The 20,054-nt window shown below is 51.0% G+C and overlaps 1 protein-coding gene across 3 annotated transcripts in view; it reads left to right on the top strand.

Annotated features, from left to right (window-relative positions):
* LOC146806161 (olfactory receptor 51E1-like) overlaps nt 1-20,054 on the top strand; it is a 205,469-nt gene that overhangs the window by 130,788 nt on the left and 54,627 nt on the right. Inside the window, exon 1 of one of the 3 annotated variants that reach the window (XM_085623476.1) lies at nt 16,798-17,654. The exons of 1 other annotated variant lie outside the window; for it this stretch is intronic. The gene's annotated coding sequence lies outside the window, so the exon portion shown is untranslated. Of the gene's footprint in view, nt 1-16,797; nt 17,655-20,054 lie in introns of those variants that run through there. One more of the 3 variants, XM_085623478.1, reaches the window with a different exon arrangement.

Raw genomic sequence — 20,054 nt, 5'->3', positions numbered from 1 at the left:
TGTCCAGCCCAGTGCTGCCTTTTCAACAAAGTAAACTACTACCCAATAATACTCAATACTACGCACTACTAGCAGGCGTAACCAAGAGAGTGTTTCTTGATGCTGTTTTGCGGCTTCCATCTCGTGGTCCCCAGTCCTGCTGGCCGCTCCCTGTCCCAGGTAACTATCCCTTGTACCCTTTTCAAAGTACATGTGCGTCTATTCATCCACTGGCACTCTAAGTGGCCCTGAACTACTGCTACATGCTTCTGCCGGCTCACTCTTTCCTTCTTACGTTCCTATAACTTCTCTCACATTCTGTTCCATGAGAAACTGCACTTTTTTCACTCCGTCCCATCTGTTCAAATGCTGAATAGCTGTGAATGAATTTCTGCTATACGAGTTATCTATCTCATTGTATTGAACTGTATTGTAGTTGTATTGATACAGCGCTTACTACCCCTGACAAGGTATTGAAGCACTTTATGGCGAGTAATACGCTACTATAATTGGCTTTTCCCCACTTAAGCACCATACACAAACAGAAATATGCAGCATATCCCTCTGTATATAAACATTTATTTGTACCATAGATATGTACCTATATATGTGTATTGCTTTGTATAATTTATTTATTTTTTTAAGTACAACACTTGAAAACCAATGTTTATCGAATGCATCTTTAATCTACATATACTTACTTCCTTTATGCATTTATGTACCTTCCATGTACTCAGATATATATACTTTTCTCAAAAAAAAATAAAGCATATTCAATGTACTAACCTATTTCTCACCCTATACCTCTATCAATATCTTTAATCTACAAATACTTCCTTCCTTCATGCATCTATACATTTTCCATGTACTTATGCAACTTTTGGCTCTATATATTTATTACTTTCTTCTAATTCAGCATATCCAATGCACTACCCTATTTCTCACCCTATAGCTCTCTCAATATGTCTTTTGTGAAATGGGGGTGCGCAGATCATAAAGTCCAATAGCCAAGTAGTGAAGTGTAAAATCAATTTCTTTATTCCAAATGTGTAAAATTCAGCAAACTGAGAAACTCCAGCCAACGCATTTCATTCCCATACTGGGAACTTCATCAGGGCAGTGAAAAAATGACAACTGGAATGTACCCTCTCACAACGACCAATGTAGGCGTTCTGTAATATCTGGAAGTGCAGTTTTTCCCAAAGTTAGTATGCGTCCATTTGAATCCCTCGTAGACTGTAGGTTTCTTGCAATGCTTTCTATGTGTGGCGGTCCCGTGTATTACACTGGAGCCAAACAGAAAAGTAGCAGGTATGATAAATCCTGCCAAGCGGGATCTGGACGCCGTATGTGTGGTCCTCCTTCCCCATGTACACGGGACCGCCACACATAGAAAGCATTACAAGAAACCCACAGTCTACGAGATCCCGCTTGGCAGGATTTTTCATACCTGATACTTTTCAGTTTGGCTCCAGTGTAATACACGGCACGCCACACATAGAAAGCATTGCAAGAAACCTACGGTCTACGTGGGATTCAAATGGACGCATACTATCTTTGGGAAAATCCGCACTTCCAGATACTACGGATCGCCTACATTGGCCATTGTGAGAGGGTGCATTCCAATTGTAATTTTTCCACTGCCCTGATGAAGTTCCCAGTATGAGAATGAAACGCGTTGGCTGGAGTTTCTCAGTTTACTGAATTTTACAAATTAGGAATAAATATGTATTTTTAATTTTTTATAATCAATTTTATTAGCATTTGTAGAAACGAAACATAAGGACAGCAAAGGAATGCACGATACATCAAAGTCCATCATCAGCAGACAGCAGGAGGCCTGGTCTAAATATAAGGCCCTTGAACCAGCCTTCTCGTATGAAGAAAATGAGCAGCGATATAAGAGGAAAACAAGCATAAAGTTCAAAACAGCATATTTAACCATTTGCCCACACCTTCTCAAGACACCCTCGGGCCTCAAAGAGGGGTTCTTCTTGGGCCACGCACCAATCCACCCCTCAGCGCCATTTACGTACAGTGGGAGGCTTGGCCAGTGACCAGACCGCTGCAATATCTCCCTTGGCCACCGCCACTGCCGTGCCCAGGAAACGCTTGTCAGCTCGAGAGCCGTCCAAGCCATCAAATACCACTAGGAGGAGGCGTAAGGGATCATGAGGGACCTGCCACCCCAGAGTGCATGTGATTTCAGACTCTACACCCGTCCAGAAGGAGGCGAGACCAGGGCATTGCTAGACCATGTGGTAGAAATCGTCCGGGGCTTGGCCACAATGTGTACAGTCCGGTGAGGGGCACAGAGCCACCCTGTTTAGGCGTGCGGGGGTGAGGTATGCCGTGTGGAGGTAGTAAAGTTGAATGAAGTGCAGTTTAGAGGAGGACGTCAGAGTTTTGGGAGCCATCAGGGCGTCACGCCAGTCTGCCTCTTCCAGGGGACCCAACCATCCCTCCCAGCGGGCTCACAGCGCATCTAAGGTGGCAGGGCCGTTGTTCACTAGGGAGCTGTATATCTGTGACACTCCCCCTCCACCCAAGTGGCCCATCATGACCTGGCCTTCCAGCTGACTAAATTCAGGGAGTGAGGTGCCTAGTGAAATGTGTAGTAAGGGCGTGACGGAGTTGCAGATATTTATAAAATTGAGTAGTGAGAAGGGAGTAGCGCTGCTGCAGGTCGGAGAAGGCCTGGATGTGATCTCCTACCCAAATGTCCCCAAGCAGTGTAATCCCAATCCGATCCCACTGTTGAAACCCTCAGAGTGCCGATGCTTCATGCAGCCATGTGCCGTGCCACAGAGGCGTGTGTTGAGTGAGTTTCTTGTCCCATTGTGTGTAGCGCAGAGCAGAGCGCCAGCCCATTAGGACCGCTCTGGTGATAGGTGGGATGTTCTGCATAATGGGTGTCCCGTACAGGTAAGCTAGAATCCGTGGGAAAAACATAGTTCAGAGCTCGGTCCGATAGACCGGATCAGACCAGCCTCCAGCGAACCAGTTGTGGACGACAATGAGTCGGGTGGCCAGATAGTAGAGATGTAGGTTGGTCACCCCCATACCCCTGTCAAAGAGAGGTATCCGACAGCGGGCCAAGGCCATATGTGGTCTCCTATTCCCCCACAGAAACTTAGTAACTACCCCATCAAACTCGTGGAACCAGCTACCCGGGAGATGAAAAGTGATGTTTTGAAGGATGTATAAATAAACAGGGAAGAATCATCATTTTAAAAAGTGCCCCTCTTCCAAGGGGGTTAAGCGGGAGGAACTGCCAACGCTTAAGGTCGGATTTGGCTTTTGTAACCAGGTTTGTGAGGTTAAGAGCCCACTCCCGTTCATGAAGCAAGGTTATCCAGCTCCCCAGATATTTAAACGATTGTCTCTGCAGGGGGATAGTAGACTGCCAATCAAAGCAGGCTCTCAAGGGGTGGAGGGGGACCAAAGTGGACTTCGCCGGGTTGAGCCGTAGACCCAAGACATTCTCAAAAGTCCGAAGCACAGCCAAACAGCGTAGGCAGGAGCTCTCCATTTCGGCCAGGAAAAGCAGAACGTCATCCGCATAGATTGCAATTTTGTCAATCTGATGGGGGTCCCAGGACCACCCTCGGATCTGGGGATCACTGCGTATGAGGCATGCCAGGGACTCCATCGCCAGCACGAATAAGAATGGTGAAAGAGGGCACCCCTGACGAGTGCCCCTGTGGATGGAGAATGCTTCAGAGAAGGAGCCGTTGGTCAGGACCCATGCCTTAAGGCTCGAGTACAAGACTCGGATGAAACGTCAAAAGTGAGGGCCGAAGCCCATCGTGGCCAGAACGTCCTCCAAGTAGCACCAATCAACCGTGTCAAAGACCTTCTTGAAGTCGATTAGCAGCAGGACCAAATATGGGGTGAGCAGGTGGCGATGGGCCAGGGCAAGATGGAGGCGCTGTATACAGTGCTGAGTGCCGCGAGCGGGCATAAAGCTACACTGATCCGAATGGATCAATTCATGCAGCAAGGGGCGAAGACGTTGCGCCAAAGCAGTAGCTTTATTTCGGTGTTGATAAGAGAGATCAGGCGGTAGTCCGCGCAAGAAAGAGAATGCGGTTGAGTTTTCGGAATGACCACGATAATGGCTACGTCAGTCTCCGGAGGGAAAGAGCCCGTCTCTACCACATGTTGAAAGAGATCAACCATGTGAGGAACCAATAAGTCTCGGTATGTCGCATAATATTCCTGTGGAAAACCATCAGGCCCAGGCGTCTTCCCAGGGCTCAATAGGGAGATAGCGCCTTGGATCTCCTCCAGAGTAAAGGGAAGGTCAAGGTTCGCCGAGTCGGCCTGGGCTAAGCAAGGGAGATGAACCCCCGCTCGATCCAGTAGGTCGGCTAGAGAGGCCCCAGGTGGCCGGGCTGAATAGAGCGGAGCATAGTAACCCGCGAAATCCTGGGCGATAGCTGACGAAGTACAGTTATGGGTACCAGCAGCATCTCGGATATCAGGAATAATTCTGTTGGCCCTGGGGTAGGAGACCAGATTATGAAGCAACTTACCTTTTTTGTCACCCCATCCGTAGACACGGGCCACAGAGGAGCGCCAGAGTGTCTTGGCCAAGTCCAGGGAGATCTGGCGGATCTCTTCGCGCAGCATTGCAAGTTGTCTAGCTGAGTGAGTGTCTTCTGTGTCACCCGAGGTCACCTCCAGCCGCGCGACCTGTGCCTCAAGCTGAGTCAAGCGGGCAGTTTGTTCCACCCGTTTCGTGTGGACCAGACCGCTGGCCACTCCATGTAGGGTGGCCCTATCGGCTTCCCACAGTGTGCCTGCAGAGGGAACTGAGCCTTTATTGGCCAGAAAATAGTGTCTCAACTCTACCGCAAGTGAGTCCTTAAGCTCCTCGTCTTGCAAAAACCACACGTTGAACCGCCAGACCGAAAGCCCTCCCCCGGTGGTGTTTCCCAGGCGGAGAGAAATAGCAGAGTGGTACGAGATTCCCCGCGGAAGAATAGAAACACCGGAGACCAACTGGCAGTCGGTGGTGGGGAGGAGGAGCAGGTCAATACGGGAGTGGGTATGGTAGGCTGCTGAGGTGTGAGTGTATTGTTTCCAACCGGGGTGCCATATCCCCCAAGCGTCACATAGACTGAGGGCAGATGACCAGTCCGAGAGTCGTTTCGAACAGGTGAGGCGTGATGAGGAGGGATCTCCCGTGGCGTCGAGGGTCGTCTGCATTACCGCGTTGAAGTCCCCCCCAAATATAGTTTGGCCTTGGGACAGGGTGGAGATTACCTCCGTAAGGTGTGGAGAGTGGAGGGGAGCATGGCTGGAGGAATATACACTGAAAGGAGGTTGAAGACCTGCCCCTCGAGCCTACCGGAGAGGGCCATGTAACGGGCCTGTGTGTCAATCGTCACGTGTAGGGAGTGAAGGGGAGCCCTCGCCGAGTAAGTATAGCCACCCCCCGGGAGCCCCGTGTGAAACCTGAGTGCCAGACCCTGTTGAATCCAAGGAAAGAGCATTGGGTTCCCAGGAGGTGTGTCTCCTGGAGGAGGAGCACATCAGGAGACTGGCGTTGGGCGCTCCTGAGGATGGCAGTGCGTTCGATGTGGTCTAGCAAACCATTGACGTTCAACGACAAGATGTGGAGGGACCTTCCGTGTATGGACATCTGGAAAGCAGCTGGCACGGGGAGAGAAGAGCTGGGTGTGGCCAAGGCCCCGAACGAGATGACACATCGCGGTAATGATAGAGAGATGGGGCTGGCGCATGGTGGTATGCCCCGTATCGGTGAAGATGGCGTGTATGTGCAGTGGGCTGTCATAAAGAACAAAAAGCATCAGTGCAAACAAAGCTGAGAACAGTGACTCAAACAGAGTCAGCACGAACAGAAGACGGAGGGCAGCAACCCCCATCCCCAAACCCCTCCCAACAACCCTCACCCTATACTTCCAAACCCGAAGCATCTGTTGCCCAAATCAAGAACAAGAAGCTACACTAAAACGGTTAGCCGGGAAGTTGTGGTGATGGTGATGGCGATGGACCCCTCCATATAGACGGATAACTCAGTATCAACAGTTGAATATTACTGCCACGAGCCCCAAGAGTTTTGGTTTAGCTCCACTTCCATGGGGCCCCACAGTTAGAGTCCGGCATCCTCCCCGGACTCCCGGAACATGGGACCTCGAGACAGGTCTGAGTCAGAGAGGGCCAGGCGCAGCGTCGAAGCAGGGTCATGTTCATGGTTCAAGTTTATCATTGAACTGGCTCGGCTGTGGTCATCCAGAATCAGAGGGGCCTCAGAAGAGATCATAAACTGTGATTCAGCCCCGGGTGATCGTGAGCGTTCCCCCTGCCTCTCCCCTTCTTACGGGACCGGTTGGGCCTCCGTTGCTGTTTGGGATGAGATGGGTGTGACCGGGAAGGGCCTGACAAGGGAGGGGGGACGCAGGTTGGGGCCGCAGAGGCCGCTCCTCCGTGAGCCAGGTCCATGCTGCCTTTGGTGTGTCAAAGAAGAGTGCCTTGTCATCGAGGATATTTCTGAGGCGGGCCAGGAAGAGGAGCCCGTAGCGCAAGCCCAGTTTACGGAGTTTTTGTTTGACCTCTGTGTACGTGTGACGTTGGGCCTTAACGTCCCTTGTGTAGTCTGGGAAAACCATTATGGTATTGTTCTGATACTTTAGGGGACCATGGACTCGGGCTTCCCTCAGGATAGCGTCTCTGTCCCGGAAGTTGAAGATCCGGATAATAATAGGACGTGGTGAGGCCCCGGGGAGGCTTGGCTGCCAGAGAGCGGTGCGCGCACTCGATTGCGAACCATGGTGAAAGAGCATCTTTGGGTATCCATGCCCTGACCCAAGTCTCCACGAAGGTGTCTGTGCACCCCTGTTCGGCATTCTCGGGAAAACTTATGAGGCGTAGGTTGTTCCGACGCGAGCAGTTCTCAGCATCCTCAGCTCAGCGGTGCAACTCTGAGGTCTGAGTCTGCAGGCGGGCCACCTGACTCTTCAACTGGCCCAGTTCGTCTTCAGCGATAGAGATGCGTGACACTGCCTCCGACAATCTCGCCGTGGCGTTGCGGAGGTCCTGACGGATAAGGGCCACATCGACCCGCACCTCGCCGATCTTGCTCTCCACTGAGGCCTGAGAGGTGCCAATCACCTGCAGGGTAGTCGAAAGGTCTCCCCCAGCAAGGGAGGGGCCACCAGACGCCCCCCTTGGCAGACTCCAGTCAGCAGTAGTGAACTGGTCCATTTTGGTTTGGGTTTGCGGTGCAGGAGCTTTCGGGGCGCGATCTCTGCTCATCCTGGCTGCCAACGCAGGACCCGGACGTCCCTCCAGATGTAGATGGTCGGCTTATGGGCAACCGGTCTCAACCACGGGGGGGCGAGCGCCCAAGCCATCGATACTCAGGCCCGGGCGCTGGACCCACCCCAGCAGGAGCTCCCGGGTCTCAAAGGGCACAGACACACCAGGGACGTGAATCTTGTCTCCTGCCGCCCGAAGTGATGGCCGAACCAGCGGGGGATCCCCTTGCATCCGCCGGGGGCAAGCACCACCAGGTCAAAGGGAGGTGGGGGGATGGAGGACCCGGTCCGCAGACCCCCCGCCACTCGATGAGTGCAGCCGAACCCGCCCCACCCCCACGGAGTTTAGGAAAGATAAAGGCAGCCCTGGAGACAACAGTCCAGAAGCAAGAACGGAAATTATGTGGTCGAGGAGCGGACCAGGGTGGCCCCGCGGCCGAGGCGCCAAGCGGTAAGGAGATGGAGAGGGCAACTAGAGGAAGCATCCTGCCACCCGATATATGCGGCCAATGTAAGAACGGCAGCAGCGAGCCCCTGAAGTACCCCACACCATTCGATGTGTGCGGCCGAGTTCAAGCGGTGGGCGTCATCCCCGGGTGCTATCCCAGGTCAGGCGCAGAACAGGGGTCCCTTGATGATCAGGGTCAAGCCTGTTGGGCAGGAGGCAACATCCCACCAGGTCCCAAACTGCAGGGAAGACGGCGTCGCAGTCACTGGTGCAGCGGTTGCGCAGGTATGTAGAGGCCAGGCAGGGGCAGAGAGTCGGTGCGCCAACCGGATGAAAGCAGGACAGGCCAGGCCCGGACAGGAGGCCTTTGATGACACTGGGGGCGAGACGGGGTGCTACCATTCGGGTGTAGCTCGAGGGGGGCTCCCGGGCCAAGAAACCCCCACCAATCCCCACCACCGATGTCCGGCACTCACCAACCGCCTCACAGCAAACAGCGACTGCCGGGCCTGAAGCAGGGAGTCAGGAGACAGTGCAGGCTATCACTGCAGCCTCACCACGGGTCAGGAATCCCAGGAGCGCCAGGGTCCAAAACACAGGACACAGGGCAGGCAATGCAGCAGCGACTGGGTGGATCTTGCACTCCCCAGGCCTCAGGAACATCAGGCGACAACTTGGGGAGGGCACGCTCTGCAAGTCCCAGGCACGGGAGGCAGCGGTGCCATCTACGAGGAACGCCGGGCCGTCCCCCCGCAGCAGTCAGGGGACCGGGCCAGGGTCAGGCCCAAGCCTGGGCGGAGCAGCAGGCAGCAGGTCCCGCAGCCCCTGTCGCTTGATTCAACGGCCGACACAGCAGCAGCAGGAGGCAGGATTCAGTGCCGCTCGCCTCACCTCACCTCGTAGGCCGGATCGTGGATGGTGGAACACGGCCAGGTGGGGGGGGGGGGGGGAGTGGTGGGCGCCTACACAAGCAGCACGGCGTGTAGCGGAGTGAGGGGCACAGTCTTAGTAGGCAGGATATACACCGGCTGCGTGATGCTCCGGAAGGCCGCCAATCCCACTACAGTGAGGCCGATAGAGGAAACCAGAGTCAGGGACACCAGGGCCGGGAGCCGGACGCTGCCATCTTAGGGTCTCAGAGGAAGGCGCCCCAGCGAATTCACCCCACAGCAGGCCGCTCCGTTGAGAAATCGGCACGTAGGAAACTCCTCTCCCCTGTAGAGACGTTTAGGAAGCAATGGAGGTCTGAGGGGGCACCGATGGCAGCGGATTACAACGCGGATGACGGAGGGGTCCGGAGCACTATCAAAGTGCGACCGCCATCTTGACGCATTGGCCACGCCCCCAAAGAAATTGATTTTACACTTCACTACTTGGCTATTGGACTTTATGATCTGCGCACCCCCATTTTACAAAAAATAACTCTTTGACCTGGAGCACAGAAGTGTCACACAACAGCTGGCGTAGGGGTTGTTTGCGCAGTAAACTTACTTATTGGAACTGGCATGAGGTGTGGAACCAGAGGTCCGCCGTTGCACCACTGGAAAATTATCTCTCTCAATATATCTTCTACCTCAACTCTCTGACTTATCTCAAACCTCTTTCTACTACCCTTTCCAATGCACTACCCTATTTCTCACCCATACCTCTATCAATATATCCTCTACATCCACTCTCTCATTCATCCCAAACCCCATACCACTACTATGATCCCCAAAATAGTCCTTTCTAGACTCTCCCTTACTCTACCCCTCCTTGCACCATCTGACTCCTCTTTTATTATACCAATTCCCCAATACAAGCCTTTCTAAATTCTTCCCTCTGAATTTTCCCCTCCACATCCCTTTTCACTCCTCCCAAGCCTCCTACTACGGCTATGAACTTCAAAAGAAAGTCTAAATCCTTCACTCTGCTATCCATCCACTATCCTTTTCAATAAAAATAACAGACTAATATGTCCACTTCTCAAATGTAATATTTCACTATACTAATTCACCACTAATCCTTTATGGGTTCCAGAGCAACGTGCTACTGGCCAAAAAAAGCGCTTTAACACCTCATCAGGGGTAGCAAGCACTATATAAATGCAAACCTTTTTTCCCTCTTCTATCCCTCTGCTACCCTTCTCAATCCAAATAACTGACTAACATATCCACCACTCAAATTACTTTCATATTTCACTATACTAATTCACCTCTAATCCTTTAATGTGTTCCGGAGGAGCGTGCTACTCACCAAAAAAGCGCTTCAACACCCCATCGGTGGTAACAAGCACTATATAAATGCAAACCTTTTCCCCTCTTCTATCCCTCCGCTATCCTTCTCAATCCAAATAACTAATATCCACCACTCAAATAACTTTCATATTTCACTATACTAATTCACCACTAATCCATATGGATTTCTGGAGTAGCGTGCTACTCGCCAACAAAGTGCTTCAACACCCCATCAGGGGTAACACCCGCTATATAAATACAAAACTTTTTCCCTCGTCTATCCCTCCGCTATCCTTCTAAATCCAAATAACTGACTAACATATCCACCACTCAAATTACTTTCATATTTCACTAATTCAATACTAATCCTTTAGGGGCTCCGGGGCAGCGTGCTACTCGCCAAAAAAACGATTTGACGCCTCGTCAGGGGTAGTAAGAGCTAGATCAATGCAATTATAATACAATACCCCAGAACCCAATATTAGTGGTCGGTCCAGCGCTTATTAGCTATAAGATTTAGTCTTGTGCTCTCAGCTAACCCTTCCATTCATTTACCATATTTTCTTTGAGGTAAATTATATAATAGGGTATTAGATGTCATCTTTAGTAGATGCTATTTGAGTTCAGGCAAATGATTGGATGAATCAATAAATGGCTAGAAAAGTTTAGGCAGTGTTGGGTTGCAGGGGGATAGCTACAGAGTTTCACAATAACGACAAGGGTGGGATTTATGAACTGAGGTCTGGGAAATTGCGGTAGAACAAATTTAGAAATAAAGGCAAACGAGCATGTGGCTGAGTGACATATTAACAGGGAGATTAGGTGATGAATAGGAGCAGGGCTTTGAGTGGGCCGGGTCTCACTGGGTCTGAGCACCGGCAGTTATTTAACCCCTTCAGCGTGGCGCGGATTTCCGCACTGTGCTGAAGGTTCTGTGCGCGGGCGGGGCCATGACGGAGCGGTTCCGTCATGCGCACAGTACAACCGACGCGCATGACGGAACCGCTCCGTCACGCGCATCGAAAGAGTTAAAGGGGGCCTTGAAACGGGTCTCCATCGGCTCTGTTTTGTGCCTGCTGTCACTGCAGTCCGGTTTTTCCCGGACTGCAGTGACAGCAGGCACATCAATGTGCGCTTCTCACACTGCTCTCTTCTCACTAGTGGAGAAGTTACGGCATGACGTCATGACAGGTGAGCGTTCTAGGGGAAGGGAAATCCTTTACAGAGTCATTTTCTCTCTGGATTTCTCTTCTCTTTTTGAAACTTGGGAGCAGCAACACTGTCCTGGTGTCACCAGGGCTCTAAGAGGAAGCTTTTTCAATATTATATACAACAAGCCACAGTTGATGCTTATTAATCTAATGCAACTAACAACCATTGACAAAGAAATAGTCCTGAGTTGTTGTAGGTATGATGTTACTTGCTGTATCATATATATAGATGCAAAGACAGAAACAGCAAAATACAAGTCGGGCGGCACACTATGCTAAGCACAGATTTTTAGGTATTGCCTGACCCAGCGCATGCGCTGGACTGGCGAGACTTTTAGTGAGGGCTTCAAAATATGCTGACATGGCCGGCCTAAAGTTAGCGTGCATGTGCGCGGGCGAGCGCTTACGAGCAGAGGCGCCATATGGCTTTCCTCTCGCTCTCCCGCGTGCGCGCCTTGCTCTTCCTCTCTGTCTTGCTCACCCCTCCCCCTCCACAGAGCGCGTCTCGCGGCCGTGCGTGTTGCGAAATCACAATCGCGGTCAATGCTTGTTAACACAGGTTTTGCCATCATATCACCTTCCAAAGATGCTGAAAATCCAGTATCTTCCCTAAAGGCATTTAGGAGCAGACCAGCACACATCTTTATTTTATTTCATTTAAATATTGTCCTAGATTATGCAGGCACTTCTTAACGGTGAACATGCTATTATTTCCCTCCGGTTGAACAATCACGCATGGTCTTCCCTTTCCATCAAGTCTTCATGACCCTAGTACAAAATTCCTGCTTCTAAAGCAGACCTTGAGATGCGCGTTTGCTAAGTTCTGTGCCTCACGCTTTTCTTGTCCCCTTCAACCTAGTGTCTGTCTCCCCCATCCTGAGGAACAGACAGGAGGCACATTCTATAGACAGTGACCTTTTTCTCCTCCATCTCACTGCGTGCTGTGACAGCTATTCATGCCATCCCGACTGATTAAGGCCAGAGATTTCTTGCGGCCATATCTATGTATTATTTTTAACCTTGTTTTGACATTTCCCTCTCCCTAAATATCCCTTACTCCAATGAAAGTCGATGGATAAATACAATTCTCTTTATGCTGTAAGATGTCTGCCTCCCGCACAATGTTGGTTGGCAGCATCAGCCAAGCAACAGCTTAGGCCAGGCATCAAGAGTGGAAGCGTGCCACCAGCCAACAGTTCCTGCCCTCTAACTGCAGGATGGGCATCTCCCCCTTAAGGCCCCTGTGAGGCTGTTCAGTTCGGTGCCTTACCCTAGCAGACTTATAGGTAAAGAACTGCTCTTTTGGTCGTATTGTCCGTCTTTTTTCCAGGGACAGGGAGGCTGCAAAGGCAGACTTTGCAGTTCTGGCACGTCTACGCGGATTCCAGCTGCGTTCGAGCAACTTCAGCAACAAGCATTGGCATAGCCAATAGGTCTCGCTTTTGGGACCTTATAAGTGTTTAGCCATGCAACAGTTGATGTTGTTGAGCCAAGGATATTGTGCTGCATAACTAAATACTTATAAGGTCCCAAAAGCGAGACCTATTGGCTATGCCAATGCTTGTTTAGTTGAAGAGTTTAAGCCACGCCCTTAATTACATCGACCACGCCCCTGTGAGAGACCCTCCAGTTTTTCCATCCCACTTAAAGACCTGAAGTGGAAGGTAGGAGGGGCTTTATGGCTCTTCCACACTATCCCCAATAGGCCCTGCACCTCTCTCTTCCCCACCATTTCATACTGAAATTCACTAAACCGAAATCGAAATCCCTTATGATTTAATTATCCTCCCACTTTATCCCAAAGTATCTTTAACACTCCACACTCTCGACCCGACCCCCGATGGGTCACTAGGTCTAAGACTGGGCGACATTTCGTTCGCACTGGTGTAATCTCCTGTCATTTCCGGCATTTTGGTTTAGCGCGAACGCGACCCGAAGGTATTGGAGCGCTTTACAGGCGCACCGTATTTACATTACACATTCAGGCACGGGAAGATTAAGTGATTTGCCCAGATTCACAGGATGTGGACGCGACCTCGAGGCTCGAACCCTGGTTTCCAGCACCAAAGTCGGCAGGCTAGCCGACGGACCACATCGTCTCCCCATCCCACATCCTCACCGGTTACGTTACACAAGCCAAGAGAACACATTTATTTTTTGGTAGGCACGGGGAGATTAAGTGATTTGCCCAGAATCTGAGGATGTGGAGTCGACCCCGATTCTCGTACTTACTCAACATCATGTAATTGAGACAAGATGCTGTTCAGTCCTGCGGGCGGTTGTGGGCCTGAACAACCGGGGGCTTGCTATGCGACGCTCCGCCCCGAGAGGGGGGGCGTGAGTAGAACTACCAACGGCACGTGATCGTAGAAAGAATCACCTGGAGGGCAGCACTTGCGGGCATCGCTCCCGCGCTGCCCGGCTCATCAGGCGGGCAGGCGACCCAGATGGTTGCCTGCCCTTGGATCGCCCGTAAGATAACCCACCCATTACATATCTTGGAATTATGTAATAAACCTGCAGCATTTGTTACCCACTTACAACTGTTTCTTGTGTGTCATTGGGTAACCTAATTTGGGGGAGGGGGAAAGCGGGGTGCCCCTGGGGGTACTATGTCGCTGACCGCGGCCCCCGCAGGGGGCCACTCGGCGGTTGGCGCCTTAGTGGCCCCGGGGCCCCGGTCACCCCTCCCCACCCCCTCCCTCCGGGGGGGCGGGGACACAGACTGGAGCCCCCCTCCGTTGTCAGGGACGGAAGTGACGCGCAATGCGTGTCACTTCCTGGCCCAGGTGTGAGGGGGAGGCCATTTAGCCTTCCCCCACCCTCACTGGCGACCTCTTTTGTCGCCCACCTCGCCTTTTCCCTCCCTACCGCTTACCCGGCGTAGGCGTGGTTGGGGGGGGGGGGTTTCTGAGCGTTGTAATGTTTTCCTTTTCGTTGCAGGCGGAGTTACAGGGCGATCTGGAAGCAGGCCGGTACAAAGAGTACCTCTGCGCGGCACCAAGGGGGTGCCTGAGCCAAAACGAGGAGCCTCCAGAGAGGTCCCGGAAGCCGTGTCGGCGCCCCGCTAGTCCTGCGGGCGGTTGTGGGCCTGAACAACCGGGGGCTTGCTATGCGACGCCCTGCCCCGAGAGGGGGGCCGTGAGTAGAACTACTAACGGCACGTGATCGTAGAAAGAATCACCTGGAGGGCAGCACTTGCGGGCATTGCTCCCGGGCTGCCCGGCTCATCAGGCGGGCAGGCGACCCAGATGGTTGCCTGCCCTTGGATCGCCCGTAAGATAACCCACCCATTACATATCTTGGAATTATGTAATAAACCTGCAGCATTTGTTACCCACTTACAACTGTTTCTTGTGTGTCATTGGGTAACCTAATTTGGGGGAGGGGGGAAAGCGGGGTGCCCCTGGGGGTACTATGCATTTTGCTCTAAAAAAAAAAAAAGTAACTTACAGTGCCACTCTGGCATTTTGCATAATGTGCATTTGCCCACTAACTTTGTGTTTCTTCACTGGGAAAATATTTATCCCGTTGAGAAAATTCTTTTACACTCTAGGGAATTCCGGGGGAGGGGATCTGTCTCTGTCCCGTCCATCCCCCCTTACAGCTCCCTTCGCTCTTTCCTTGTATGTATGTGTGCTTGCGGGTTGCAACTTAGCTTCAAAACGTTTGTGATACGATATCCCCTCTTTTACAAAGAAAACTGCACATTTTGGGTGTTTACTACATCTCGCAGCGCACCTTTGTGTAATACGACAGCCCCATTTCACTCACCTAACCCTTAAGTGTATGGTGGAGCGAGCCCCACTGCCCCCACTCCTCCTACAGACATCTCGCTGTCGTTTTAAATACTCACTAATCCTGACTGAGGTGACATTTCGAAAGGCGAGTGGCTTTTGTTTGTGAACATTTGTTGAGGTTTACCCACTGCACAGACCCCAGCATAGGCGTTAGAGCGCTGTAGAGAGCAGCGTGCGCGCAATAGAGCGAAGGCAAAAATCATAACTAGAAACAAGCATTTGCAATGCAATAGGTCTCGCAGTTACACGAGTTAAATCTACTGGCATTGTAAATGACAATGCCAATAGGCATTGTTATTTGCAATGTCAATAGCACGAACTCGCGTAAATGCGAGACCTAATGCATTGCAAATGCTTGTTGTCTTTGGGAAGTATTTCTGACTCGGGGGGGGGGGGGGGGGGGAGGGGCGGTGACGATGGCGGGATTGCGTTCTACACTGAAGGGCGCAGCAGGCGACCTGACTGGAAAATGTGATCACACAGTGAGGCGTGTGCTCGCAGAGGGGGGCAAACTGTTAGAATAAGGTGCCATAATGCACGCCTGGCCAGGCTCCACTCCTGCAGAGAAAGGTCAAAAGAAGGGTCAAGGGACACAGAACCCAGCAACTAGGCTACAGAGGTGTGTAAGAACCACTAAAGAAGCTGACGTCATGGGGACGTTCGCGTGAGGGACAGACTCCAGACTCCAACCTCCAACTCCCCATTACATGCTTTAGATACATGGGGCCTGCGCGACGCACACGCCGTTAAAATGCATTTATATTTTGAAAAAAGTAACCCACTATTGAGATGCTCGATAGAGTTTAACAGTACCTCGTTAAAACGTATTAAAAATGTTTCATGTACTTTATTTTATGATTTAAATCAGGTATTACATGACTAGTTATAAAATGCAAAACCCTGCTATAAGTTGACGAGGAGGGAGTGGGAGGGGGAGTGGGGGCGGAAAGACAAGCGCGCACTGAAGTTGACGAGGAGGGAGTGGGAGGGGGAGTGGGGGCGGGCACAGTGGTGCGGGACATCAAAGGGGCCCCGAAAGTGAAAGAAAACGAGTGCTTTCAGGCTGCCAAATGGTGCGCGCGCCCGGGGCACATGCACTGTAGTTGGAGGCCTGAAAGCACTCGTTTGCACTTCCAAAACGCGCTTACTATAAGTCTCGCCAGAGCCAGCGCTAAAGCGCTGGTCAGGCGAGACCTAAAAACTCAAAGGGGCTGGGTGTGGCCTAACGGCTAGAGCTGCTGGCCTTGGAGCAGGAGAACCAGCTCGCGCTTCCTGTGATTCTGGGCAAATCACTCGTGCCTTAAAAAAAACCGCGTTCGTTTGTAATGCAACCGGTGCTCATGGAACGCGCTCCGGTTCCTTCGGGTTGAGTCGTGGCGTGTATATAAAACTGCACACAACAAACATTTTTTACAAGAGTTCAGGACGTGATGGGAAGTGCACAGAGGTGGGCAGAAAGTTTTATTAACGGGTATTTCTGTGTATGAACTCCCTTTTAAAACGAATTACTGTCCGGGGCGTTAGTGGTGTTCCCCTCCAGGGAACAAGATACATACAACTCCCACAACGCAGTTGTTTTGACTGAATTGTATGCCTTGCTGACATTCAGTCCCATGTATGCGTGATGTCTCGTGCCGGACCTCTGGACCGCTTTCAGCAAGTGCTCGCTTTGTGGCCTGTCTCTTCACTTTGTTTCTCCATCATTTAGAGTGGACCACAAACGTGTTCGTGCTTTTGCGGCTTGCTTTAAATCACGACTTCTGATAGCTGCGCTTGTGAGAGAGTCCTGTGAAGTTTTACCGAGTGGGGGAGGGTGTGTGGGGTCATCACAGAAGATGATGGGTTTGCAACAGAAACGAAAAGTTGCCAATATCAGCCGGGGAGGGGCAGTTATTAAGAAGTCTCCATCAACAACCCATTGCGTCTCCCGTGACGTCACTGCCCCCAGCACGGCTCCAATCTTCACACGCTTTCTTCTGTGTTCACTCTGCTCGAGGGGAGGGGAAGCCCTGTTTGAGAAGGGGTCTGCGCGAGGCTCAGGGTAGGGGGAAGGGCATCCTTTAATAAGTAATTTACAGACAGGAATTCTCTGTGCACTTGGCATGCCGTATTTTCGAGCAGGTAAGCTGAAGAGTTAGGAAAACACTCAGGGAATTACATTTAATTAAAATGGAGTAACTTTCAAGATGAGAACATTAAAAACAAACAAACGCCATTTTGGCCTAAACAAAACCTTACAGTCTCCTGCCGAAATTTGGTGAGTTGGTAACTCTGGTAGTGCGCCCGCGGCTCTGCCCTGGAGTCTGCCTGCAGATAAGACCCCTCAGTGCCCCGGGCGTGTCGCTGCCGGCAGCCGGGCAAGTCTTCAAGGGTAGCCTGACTACTGACGTAATAGGTCACAAACACCGCTGACCTGCAAGTCAAGGGGGTTGTGCAACTTCCTTTCCCCAGCCTAGGCACCTCCCTTCACCAGTCTGGGTGCCTCTGGGTTCACCAGCCGGAGCCCATCCCTTCACCTCCCGTCCCCAGCTGGGCACCACTGAGCCCCTCGTCTTCAGCCTGGAACAGGGTGCCAACACTCCCGGCTCCATAGAGAGTATGCCCTAGTGCAGGTTGGGAGGGGCCCCTGCGCTCCGTCCATCAGCGGAAATGGCCACGTGCAGGCGGAGTTGAAAAAACGCAAACTGTGCGGCATACCGGCAGCATCATTACAGGTAAAACCTTTTCTTTTTTTTGTTATTGCAATCATGATGAAAGTCATAAAACTGATTGAGTGTAAAATATTACAAAAAGAAAAACTGTGCATTTTGTTGTTAAGTTTAAGAAATGTATGCGGTGCTTTAAGAAAGTCCGCATTATGTGCGGCGTAATGTGAGACAATTTGGGACAATCTTACTTTATTCTTTTGTCCTGTTCTGGTAACACTGCCGGGAAAAATATTTCACCTCATTAGTACCAGTGTAAGCAGCATACACAGCACTAGCACGTGAAAGATGGCCAGTCAGCGTTTGCGAAGGACCTTCCAGCGCGTGGTAGTAACTTTTGATATTTGTTTTAAATTAAAATTTGAAGACTATGCACCAGTTGAGTTATGTGGCAAACTCAGCATATTCCTTATTATGTGGAAAACGCCGTACACTCAGAATCAGGCAATTTAAGTGGCACTGTATATACATTGTTTTTACACCGTTGTCTAAAGAGCACTATTTGCTTTTGTTTGGTTGCATTTCTAAAACCAACTCCGCTCTGAAAAACAACAGGATGCGTTTCACTCGGTTGAATCACAGAGTTTACAACTTCCCCTAGGTCACGTTGAACACCTCCAACCATTCACAGATTTAGCCAAAATTAGCGCTTTTGAATGCTGAGATCTGTGGCTTGTGAAAAGCTAAACTACACCTCCCAGAATGCAATTGAATAATTCATTGAGAATCAAGACCAGCTGAAAGCCCCACAGACGAGGCATTGCTGGGGAACCTTCCTGTTAAGCCTGGGCAAAGCACTACACTACGCTCGCGTAGTTTGCGAAGTTTGCGCTACTTCGCACTACGCGAACTGCACGTAGCACAGTGCGAACACGCGTAGCGGTCATTTTTTGCTTGCTCGCGGTCCTCAACGTCAAGTTGGCGACCGCGAGCAAGCAAAATGACATCCCGGCGAGACTTTTTCCTTGTTCGCGATCAGCAACATCAAGTTGGCGATCGCGAGCATGGAAAATAAACCTCCCGGCGAGATTCCCAATGCGAGGAGGTCAGGTTTCTCATTGCGAGTGGTCGCGTATGCTCGCGACCGCTCGCGATGAGAAACTACCAGTTTGCGTTGAGAAAGCTGCCGCTCGAGTAAAAATCTACTCGAGCAGCAGAAAACTACAGCTCGCACTGTGCAAGATGCCATTTTCAATGATTGCACAGTGCCGGTTGCTTGTCCGCACTGTGCAATCATTGAAAACGACATCTGGCACAGTGCGAACAAGGTACTTCGCAGTTCGCGAAGTGCTACGCGTTGTTCGCGTAGTGCGAACTGCACTTTGCGTAGCTTCGCAAAGTGCTACTTCGCGAACTACGCCCAGTGTTACTTCCTGTATTGAGATGAGTGTGATGCTGCTTGGGCTGAGAGCACAGGCATGGCACTGCTGAGAGAGATCTTGCTTTGCAGGTAGTGCTGGTGGACTGAGTCTAGCCGCTGAGGCCCAGGACAGCTTTGAAGATGACAGCTCCATGCACAAGTGTTTCATCCAATCCTGCTTCTCCTTTGTGTTCTGTGGTTAATAGTCGTGTTAATCGCATTAAAGGAACTAAGGGGCATATTATCCAGCCAGGCGATAAAATTATCGCCTCTTTAGCGGCAGAAAACTGCCGCTAAAACGGCGATAATGGGCTTGATAATGTGCTCTATGGATTTCCAATTGAAGCCCATGTTAGATGTCCTTCACGTCTAACATGGGCTTTAATTGGAATTCCATAGAGCATATTATCAAGCCCATTATCGCCGCTTTACGGCAGTTTTCTGCCGCTAAAGCGGCGATAATTTTAACGCTGTTTCTTGATAATATGCCCCTAAGAGTATTACCACCTCGTCCATCTTCCTTCTCCCAGTCCTTACTGGGTGAGAGATATCCTCCCCGACAACAGAATAGGAACTACGCCAACAGAAAACATCTATCAGAGTAAAATAAACATAAACAACAAATATGGCCCGCTTCCTCTTCTTGCCTTTTTTTCTGGATTTAAAATGGGTTCTATCATCATTTGTTAAGAGCTTGTTGGATATTTTTTTATGGATATTTCAGTTTCTGAGCTTTGCTGAGTAAGCTCCTGCATGATTGGCTCACCCCCGTGATGTGGCCCCTGGGGGGCGTGCCCTAGTAGAGGGCGTGGCCGTTTCCTCACTGCTTGCCCAGCGGCAGTAGCGCCTTAGCTGTCCGCTTCGCGTGAGGCTCTGACTTTGTGAGCCGGACGCTTGTCTGGCGATGTGCTTACAAGAGCCGCAGGGCTGCAAGATTGGACATTGCGTTGTCTGTCCTTTGTTTATTTCTACATCTTCCCCCTCCTTATTGTATTCTAGAATTGTTATCAGATGTGTACTGAGTGCATGCCATAAGCTTTTGTTTACTT

The sequence above is a fragment of the Triturus cristatus genome, chromosome 8 (genome assembly GCF_964204655.1).
Source record: "Triturus cristatus chromosome 8, aTriCri1.1, whole genome shotgun sequence".
Lineage (NCBI taxonomy): Eukaryota > Metazoa > Chordata > Amphibia > Caudata > Salamandridae > Triturus > Triturus cristatus.
This window is presented reverse-complemented; position numbering and strand designations above follow the sequence as displayed.